At 36.2% G+C, this 10,129-nt stretch overlaps 1 long non-coding RNA gene and 1 other non-coding gene across 10 annotated transcripts; both read left to right on the top strand.

Annotated features, from left to right (window-relative positions):
- The first annotated feature begins 2,079 nt into the window (after positions 1-2,079).
- On the top strand, positions 2,080-6,330 carry LOC121981531. Of its 9 annotated transcripts, none has more exons than XR_006111836.1 (8): positions 2,080-3,007; positions 3,088-3,283; positions 3,909-4,815; positions 4,906-5,004; positions 5,090-5,289; positions 5,364-5,664; positions 5,741-5,867; positions 5,962-6,330. It is a non-coding gene; the product is annotated as an uncharacterized LOC121981531 (long non-coding RNA). The 9 variants fall into 9 exon arrangements; XR_006111835.1 differs by having other exon boundaries at positions 3,859-4,815; XR_006111838.1 differs by having other exon boundaries at positions 3,088-4,815; positions 5,364-5,439; positions 5,571-5,664.
- Positions 6,331-8,627: 2,297 nt separating this feature from the next.
- Positions 8,628-8,701, top strand: TRNAT-AGU. The gene has a single exon. It is a non-coding gene; the product is annotated as a tRNA-Thr (tRNA).
- Positions 8,702-10,129: the final 1,428 nt, after the last annotated feature.

Here is a 10,129-nt window from a genome sequence, read left to right as displayed (position 1 = left end):
TTAGCATGAGGTTTTTTGGGGAGAGCTCAAGAGCAAAATCATGAGGATTTAGGCTCAAAGTGGACAATATCATGCAAAATGTGGATGTTGGTTAGTCCTAGGAAAACCATACCGGCTCTACTGTACAAAATTTTTGTACAAGTATCGAACCTTTCCTTAAATAACTTATTGCGTTCTTTAGAAATTAAATTAGGAATTGCAGACGGAACTTAACATCATTGATTCCAAATTTAACTTATCTGTTCTAATGGTTTAAATTTGAATCGCAAGCGGAACTTAACACTATTGATTCAAATCCACCTATGTTATTAATTCCATTAAATATTAATTTCCAAAATTGGCTTCCAGGACTGCATGGCGAGGCACATGGCCTTCTTGGATATGGGAGCAACTACCACCACCTAAACAAAGCCTTTTAAGGAAAACTAGTATGATGCGGAAAATAATTACTAGTTATACCTTTCTTTGTAAGCAAAAAACCTCTTGATCTTCTACCGTATTCCTCTTCTTATCCCGGACGTTGTGTGGGCAACGATCTACCGAGATGAGAATCCACCTAAGCCACCTTCTTCTCCAAGCAAGATTCGGCCACCATAATTCTCCAAGAGAAGTAGAGGTCCGACCACCACCACCAAGCTCCAAGGGATGCAAGAAACAAAACCTCCTTTCTCTCCTTCTTCTCCTAGCTAGAACCGGCCACCATCAAGAGCTCCAAGAGAGGATAAAACCGGCAACTAAAGAAGAAGAGAAGAGGAGAGGGAAAACCTCTAGGGCCGGCCATACCAAGGAGAAAAAGAGAGGAAGAAAAGAATAAAGTTAGCTCCCATGAAGACACCTCTACCCTCTTTTTTATAATCCTTGGCCTTGGCAAATAAGGAAATTTAAATAAAAACTTCTTTAATTCTTTTGCCATGAAAAGTAAAATTTATTTTAATTAAAAAACAATTTTCTTCTCATTATTATAATGGTCGGCCACAACCAAATCTCCAAGCAAATAAAATTTTAAACACAAATTAAAACTTCCTTATTTGTTTACGGAAATTTTATAAAAAAAAAATTCTCCAATAATTTTTCCCTTCATGGTGGATTATAAAAAGAAAATTTTATAAATTAAAATCATTCTTTTTAAATATGTGAATAATTTTCAAAAAGGAAAGTTATCTTTAAAAAATTAAAATCTCCTTTCAATCTACAAATAAGGAAAGATATCAAATATTTTCTTAATCTCTTGTAGAAACTTATAAAAGAGATATTTAATTTTTAAACTCTCTTTTAAATCATGAACATGGTTAAAAAAGGAAAATTTTCTTAAAATTAAAATCCACCTTTCAATCTACAAATAAGGAAAGATTTCAAATCTTTTCTTAATCTTTTGTAGAAAGCTATAAAAGGAAAGATTTAAATTTCGAACTCTCTTTTTAAAACCATGATATCCACATAAGAAATAATGTTAATAAAAATCCCTTTTTATTTTCTAGTGGTCGGCCACCTAAGCTTGGGACCCAAGCTTTGGTCGGCCACCTAAATTTAGCTTCACCATTAGCTTTGGCCGGCCCTAGCTTGGGCTCCAAGCTATCTTGGCCGGCCACCTTAAGGTGGGTAGAAATGTGGGTATAGGTGGGTATAAATCTCTATATACAAGAGGCTACGATAGGGACCGAGAGAAGGAATTGGTTTTGGTCTCCCGATGAAATTAAGCTTCCCGTGTTAGCCCCGAACACACAACTTAACTTCATCAATAATAATTTATACCACTAAAGAATTATTATTGAACTACCGCACCAATCCCAACACTACAAGAAAAACCCTCATAGACATCGGTGGAACAACAACGGTTTTAAGCAAAAACCGATGTCTTTGAGTATTTTACACCGATTTTTCCAAAAATCGATGTCTATGAGCGCAGATTTTCGCTCATAGACATCGATTTTTTAGCCGATGTCTATGAGTACCTTTTTTTCGTTAATAGACACCGGTTTTAACAACGGTTTTTAAAACCCGGTGTTAATGAACCAAAATAAAATAATTTAATTTTCCCACCAATACTTGGCAAAAATTTGTAACAGTTCACTCGTCCCTCCAAACCTAAACCTATATCGCGCCGTCCACCGTATACCGTCACGACACCACCACGACTTTCCTCCTAGCTGCTGCCGTCCGACCATCTCTCTCAGCCTCATCTCCCTCTTCCCCTTCCTAGATCGACGCCCCTTCCTCTCTCGATCAGGATCAAGACACGACACCCTTGCTTCTCCGTCCAACCACACCGCATCTCCTCCAACTCGATAAGAGGAGGTCTTCTTCGCATTCCGGTCATTTTTAAGCCAAAACAGAGATTTCCTCCATGAGCGATGACCTTTCTGTAAGTAGAACCTTTCCTTTTTTGTATTTTCTCAGATTTTCTCTGTGAGCCCTACCGGTTTCTTTGATCTCATGGAAGAAGCGGTGTAAAAGAAAGCATTTTCACCCAAATGTCGATCTTGAGCGGAGGAAGAGTAGTGTGCGTGTTGAGATCCAGGATGTTCCCTAGCCCAATCCAAGGGATTTTTTTCTGTGTCGTACTGCTGTTGTTGTTGTTGTATTGTTGTTTCGCCTTCTTCAAGTTATCCCTTTTGCGGCGCCCTCCCTTTTTCCTACCCCTTTCTGGTTTTCCTCCCTTTTATGGATCCGGTTGGCGCAGTGTAAGCATCAAGCAATAATAAGTGGCCGTAGTGGTGGTGGGATGGAGAGAAGGGGAAGAGGTTGGTAGGTTGTCTTGCTGGCATCGCATTACTTTAGCGGAAGACAAAGAGATTGTCAACTGGAGAAGAGGCCGGAGGGAGCTAGGGGATGCGACCATGGCGCTCCAATGAGGCTGCAGTGGCTTTGATTTGAATGAGGCTGCAGGGCCTTTCTTGTGTTTTCCCCTGGATTGAGGCAATACTTCATGGAGACGAGTGCGGGGCTGGTTGCCGGCTCGCACAATAGAAACGAGCTAGTGGTCATCAGGCGCGATGGGGAATCGGGGGTAATTTTCCCGCCCCCTTCTTTGATTCTCTGGTTCCTGCTGTCAAAATGTGATTTTGATTCGATGTTTGGGCTTTGCAGCCGAGACCGCTACAACAGCTGAGCGGGCAGGTGTGCCAGATCTATGGCGACGATGTTGGCCTCACTGTCGACGGTGATCTCTTTGTCGCGTGCAACGAATGCGCCTTTCCTATTTGCAGGACTTGCTACGAATACGAGCGACGGGAAGGCAACCAAGTCTGCCCTCAGTGCAAGACCATATTCAAGCGGCTCAAAGGTACGTAAAAGAATGAAACGCAAGGAAGCCCTAGATCCCTTCCCTTCTTTCATTTTTAGGAGATATATTAAAAGTTTACTCCGCTATATGGGAAACTTGAGTTGGCCATTTAGTGTATTGCTATACCAACACACGAAAGTTCCTTTTCAGCAAATCTCGCCAGTCTTAAATCCTGTAGTAAACCCCAGTGATGGATCCTTCGGGTATATGATCCTTCTTGTTTTAGAACCTGATATGGTTTCATCCGTAACTCCCTATAGGGTTAGTAATAGATCTCTCTTTGCTTATATCTTACTTGTATCAGATTGTTGAATTCAACGACATTGTAAATTTACAGCAGAAATTGAATTGTTTGTTAACTCAATATGATCTTTGGGAATAAACTAGAAATTGAGATGTTTGTTATAATCCAAATAGAGATGACTAACCAGAAATTGATCTGTTGGTTAAAAATTATGTTAGATGGAGAGGAATGTTATTTGATAGGTAAAAGAGAAGTTAAACCTTATTGACTTTGGTGTTAGATTTTGTCGATAACTACAAAAATTATAATGATGATTACGTCTCTTGAAAAGGAACACCAATTAAACATAATTGTACTTTTCAATTAAACATAATTGAAAAGGAAATCTCCGCTTTGGCATTCTTCGTGATGGAAAAGCTCGCGACTTTCATCAGCGCTTCGTGAAGATATTCTCACGAAGGCCTTGAATTCTAACGAACATGGTGGACATGTGAGAGGCATAGGAGCAAATGCCACTCCATCATCCTTCTTCAAGGTTGCTAGAGGGAAGGTGCAAATTGAAGGAATTCGAAGTGATACTACACCGGTTGCATATATTACATCTAAAAGATGTGATTCGAAGGAATTCATTGGGGCTCGATGCAGAGGTATAGTTCATCTTATTCTTACAATATGCATTGTCATCTTTTGTAATTGTTGGATGCTTTTGTAAAGCATAAATTTTTCATCGACATGTACTAAATCCTTGTTACAAGTGCTGTGGTTGTTCAGGCTTGTACATATAAGCGATAGTTCTTGAATTCCTTTAATTGGTGAAGCATCTTAGGATTGAGCTCTGCAAATTCAAAGTGTCCCAGATGATAATGTGCAGCTTTTTTTGACCTGTAGTATTTTGGTTTGCACTTGTACTCTATGGCTTCAGTTATTCAGATCCTAGGTTTATGTTTGCTTTGGCCTATTTGCATATATTGTAGCATGAAAATAGATGCTGATACACAGTTTTGGCTACACACTTGGGTGCATCTTTTGTTTTTTTAATTTGTAGTGTTAATTTTAGTTCATATTTTTCTTTATCCGCTTGTAACACTGCCTTATGTTTTTGCCACTTTCAATTATATTGATTATCTCTTTTTGGGTGATTACGTTGATCGTGGCCAACATAGCCTGGAAACTATTACTCTTCTCCTTGCATTGAAGGTATTACTTTCCCCTCAAGCTTGTCAATGTGATCAGTCTTATCCAAGCAAATATTTTTATGAAAATATTTAGCATCAAAGAATTCTTGAAGGTATTACTTTGCACTCTTCTGGTACAGGTTTATGTTTACAAATATGTTGTATCCTTAAACTTTTCAAAAATTTCTGAATCAATGTTACAGATTGAGTATCCACATAATATACATTTAATTCGTGGAAACCATGAGGCAACAGACATTAATGCTTTATTTGGGTTTCGTACCGAGTGCATCGAGAGAATGGTACCACTAATTTCTATTTGCTGTCATTATTTAGTTTATCAAGAAAAAATTATGTTCCATATCATTGTTTATTGTTTGGAAACAGGGAGAACAAGACGGAATCTGGGCATGACACCGTATTAACAGATTGTTTAATTGGTTGCCTTTAGCTGCTTTAATGGAGAAGAAAGTTATCTGCATGCATGGTGGTATTGGTCATTCCATAAATCATGTAGAGCAGATCGAAAACCTTCAACGACCTATCACAATGGAAACTGGCGCAATAGTTCTTATGGATCTGCTATGGTCATACAAATAAATAACTAAAAAGAAATACCTTATTCCTGTGAATAACTATTTCCTGTTTCTTATTCATGCAGGTCTGATCCAACAGAGAACGACAGTGTTGAGGGGTTAAGACCAAATGGCAAGGGGTTTGGCTTGGTTACTTTTGGGGTGAGTGATTATATGTTTGGCTCGGACCATTTTCTACTCAATTCCTATACAATGGTTTCAAAGTTTTGATCTTTTGATGTGACAATCTGACCGAGTTAGTTATTGAGTTCTGCAATAATAATGACCTCCAGTTGATAGTAAGGGCACATGAGTGTGTCATGGATGGTTTTGAATGATTTGCTCAGAGTCATTTAATCACTCTTTTCTCTGCAACTAACTATTGTGGTGAGGATCCATAGCTTTGCTCAGTCTATTGTTTGTCTATTAATTCTCCTGATTTTCTTTCAATCCATATATCCAGGAACAACAAATAACACGGGGGCAATTTTGGTTTTGGGACCAGATCAAAGTTAATTCATCCCTTACCTCCTGCCTTCCATTCTCCTGAAACATCACCAGAACGTCATATTGAGGATACATGGATGCAAGTATTGCTACGTTAACTCTTTTGATGTTTGCACTTTATTGTTGTATCTATCTGCATTCTTTATGACTTGGAAACAAAATTGTTTATCTCCTCAGGAAATTAATGCTAACAGACCAGCCACACCTACCCGAGGTAGACCTCAAGTGGCCAATGATCGAGGTTCTCTAGCCTGGATATAGAAATCATCCCAAATATGGTATACTAATTCCCCTTCTGTGAACTGAGGTTCCTGGTGGTTCAGCTGTTGGACCTACTCTTTTGAACAAGAAGCTGGGTTTATAAACTGGCCATCAAAATTTGTAAAGCTCTTAGATATTTCAACATGTAAAGTTGATTGAAAGTTGCTCACCAATAGTGTTTTTGTGGTAGTTATTCTTTCCTTGTCGAGACAAACTGAGGTTAACAATTACTATGAGCCGTGTATAATAACAATCTTTTCCCTTATTGCAGTTCCGTCGCTATAATTTCTTTGGTGATTTTGTGTATAAGATAAGTTTTGAGTGTAACGTGTAATTGATAAGGAATGGGTGTTTGAGCTCTGCAAATTCAAAGTGTCAAGGGAAAAAACAACCAACATGGGTAGTTGTCAAGGTATATTCATATTACATCGGTTTTACACCGTTCCTGAAACAGTGTCGTTAAGTGATACTACATCGGTTTATAACCGATTCGAAAATCGATGTCGTTAAGTGATACTACACCGGTTTTAACCCGATGTCTAAAATGGCAGACCTTTTACATCGCTTTCATAGACATCAATCGAAAATGTAATAGACACCGGTGGAAAACCGATGTCTATGAGGGTTTTTGTTGTAGTGCAAATTATATTTTGGGCTCCTTCTTATTATGAGTGTGTTAGTTTCCCTGTGTTTAAGTTGTCAAATGTCCACTAATTAAATGAGTTACTGACAACTCACTTTAATTAATATCTTAGTCCAAGAGTAGTACCACTCAATCTCATCGTCATGTCGGACTAAGTCCACCTGCAGGGTTTAACATGACAATCCTTATGAGCTTCTCTTGAGGACATTATCAACCTAGATTACTAGGACACAGTTTCCTTCTATAATCAACAACACACACTATAAGTAGTAATATTTCCCAACTTATCGGGATTATTGATTTATCGAGCTAAATCTCACCCATTGATAAGTCAAAGAAATAAATACTAAATATATGTGTTTGTTATTATATTAGGATTAAGAGCACAGACTTCCATAATAATTAAGGTCTAGTTCTTTTATCAAGTCAGTATAAAAAGAACTTACCTAAAATGGTCATACTCAATACACTTAGAGTGTACTAGTGTAATTTATTAGTCAAGATAAACTAATCCCTAATCACACTACGACTTTACCGATAGTTTGTTCCTTTCTATCTTAGTCGTGAGCAACTGTTTATAATTTATAAAGAACTGATAACATGATCTTCTGTGCGTGATACCACATACCATGTTATCTACGATATAAATTAATTGAACAACTACATATGATCTTCTTTATGAGGCTTGTTGTTTTCGAGTATTTATATTCGCGAGTAACACCGATGTCACGTGCCTTGGTCACGGGGCATGACAGTTTATCTTTTCCTTATTCCAATGCAATCTTACTTTGATTGACGAAAAGAAAACAAGTTTTAAACGGGCAAGTTTCATCCCCTTTTCTTGTTTCTTTCGATGCAACATTAGTTACATGGTTCACATTTGTATCTTTATTTTATTTATTATTGTTTGTATATAACAAGAATGGTAAGGGATTTCTCTACATAGATATTTTATAAAAAGAAAGCTAATGGTGATTTTGTTAAAACGATAGTTTGTGAAGTATGAATTATATTAAGTCGATTTATTTTGTGCTTATTTCTATTGTTCTATGTTTATTTGCATTTTCGCTGCATTAACCTTTTGTAGACATCACAACACAATCGAATTGAAACGAAATTGAGAATGCGCTATTTACCCCATCTAGCAACGCCGTCAATCCCAACACTCTTTTCTTTGGCTTTATCAATATTTTGCGTGTTTCCCTCTCCAAATTAGGTAGATCAATAGGTTTAGGATCTTTGAATTTGAGTCACTAACTGGTTGGAAGAACAGGAGAGATTTATTTGCAGCAAATGTTTTTCTCCTATGTATTTATTTGCCTTTCAACTCAGTAGTCTATGCATGCACACTCACACCCTCTCTCTTTCTCTTCTCTCTCTCTCTCTATATATATATATATATTTTGATGATTATAATGACTATGTGCCTGTTATTAGTAAGATTCAGTAATTACATTTCTGATATTGATTGGGAGGTTACTTAATCCTTGCACATCACTCATTTCTAAAAAGAGAACTGTTTGCTTTGTTATGTTCATGGATGAAAAGACTTGAAAAGTTCTTGACACACAGGCTCATCACTCACTTCTCAAAAGAGAAATGTTTGCTTTGTTATGTTCATGAATCAAAAGACTTGAGAAGTTCTCGACACACAGTCCCTTCCCTTCCCTTCTGCCAGGCGAGAATGCAACTAAGTGTTAGTTTACTTGCATGGAAAATATTAGGGGAGGAGGAAGACGACACAAGATAATTTTCTGAACCTCTCTCGCACTATTTTCACTTCACATGTTCATTAGTATTTACTTTTGTTGGCCCAATCAAGTGACAATTAAAATGGAGCTATTGGCAATCGATTAGTTGACCACCAGGTCCAATTTTCATCGAACATAAGACAAAGTGTATTAAAATAAATATAATTAAACAGCCATAAGATTCACAAGCTTTCATAGCTCAGTTGGTTAGAGCACCCGTTTAGTAAGCGGGAGGTCTTGAGTTCAACTCTCAATGAAAGCAATTATTTTTATTGGATTTGTTTTTATGTAATAAATAAAGTTTAACACATCATAATTATTGATGTATTATAGCCCAGTTGGTTAGAGGACTTGATTAGTAAATACAGTTCTCGAGTTCAATTCTAGATGAAAGCAATTAATTGTTTTTTGAAGCATTTAATTTGATAAAAAATATGCAATCTTAATTAATGCTATTACAATTCATTAAAAATAAGTTAATATCATAATTATTTTAGAACGCAAATACACTAAATTATGGGAAAAAAATATTCAATTGATTATGTGAAAAATGTAAACTATTTTTATTTAATGCATTTAATTTGATCAAGAATTAAATTTGTATTAATTTCTTTTTAAAACGAATTTGATCAAGAATTGAGTGGTTTGGATTTTTTTTTGTTTAAATATAAACTTGATTTCAAACTTAAGAATGTTTTTACTAATTTTTTATAGCTCTATTAATATCTGGCCACTATATTTGATGCTCTCTATCTATATATATTTTAAATTACAATGGCTAAAATAGTGGACTAATAAATTTAAGTTTTTAAGTTTATCATTGGGATGCCTTAGTTGGTTTAAAACTTTGATGTAAAAGATGATGTGGTAAAAATAAATCTACTTATGTTTGCCATTGGGATGCTCTAAGAAGAACAAATGTAGATTTTAGAGTTTGAAACTCAGTTATGATATATCATGGGGGATTTCTTTTAATGGGTAACAAATGCTAGAACGCGCTGATAGGATGAACTTCAAAGTGTGCTAATTTATTTTGATAGAAGAAAATTTTTGTTGGATTAGGTTAGTCATTATAGGATTAGTCTTTCATAATTTATTTTTATGGTCGATGAAAATTTTTATTGGATTAGATGAGTTATCATAAGATTAGTCAGTCAAACATTTAAATATCTTATGTCAATTTTTTAAAAAAAACATGGGTGATAAGTTAGATATTTCAAATTTACTTCAAACTAGAGTAAATGTCATCTATCTATTATTATATAAAAAAAAATCGACTTTGAGTAATATGTAGTTTGAGATGATTCTCGATGATGATTGATTGGTCGATTGCGCTAAATGAGTTGATTGGATTGAATTAAATCGTTGTGGAATTCTCATGTGTAGGTACGAATACATTCTAACAAATGAATTATTTGCTCTGCAAGCCAACTACTGAAAACCCTAAAGTGCCCCCACTGCATCCACTCTGCCAGTAAACAGAAACATGACACCAAATTCTACAGCAAGATCCCATGCATGCCAAACGTTACTTAATTCACCTTGAAAACCATAAGTGCAGCCCATTTTGGTTCAATTGGAGTTTGGGCTAGTTAACTGCTGTTCCGATTTGTTAGACAAAGGCTCTACTAGTTAAGATCAGACAAAGAAACAGGTCACTTGGGCACTCAAATAGGTCACTTGTGCGATT

Source organism: Zingiber officinale, chromosome 5A, assembly GCF_018446385.1.
Source record: "Zingiber officinale cultivar Zhangliang chromosome 5A, Zo_v1.1, whole genome shotgun sequence".
In the NCBI taxonomy this organism is placed as follows: domain Eukaryota; kingdom Viridiplantae; phylum Streptophyta; class Magnoliopsida; order Zingiberales; family Zingiberaceae; genus Zingiber; species Zingiber officinale.
Note: the sequence above shows the minus strand (reverse complement) of the source record. Positions and strands in the feature narration are given on the sequence as shown.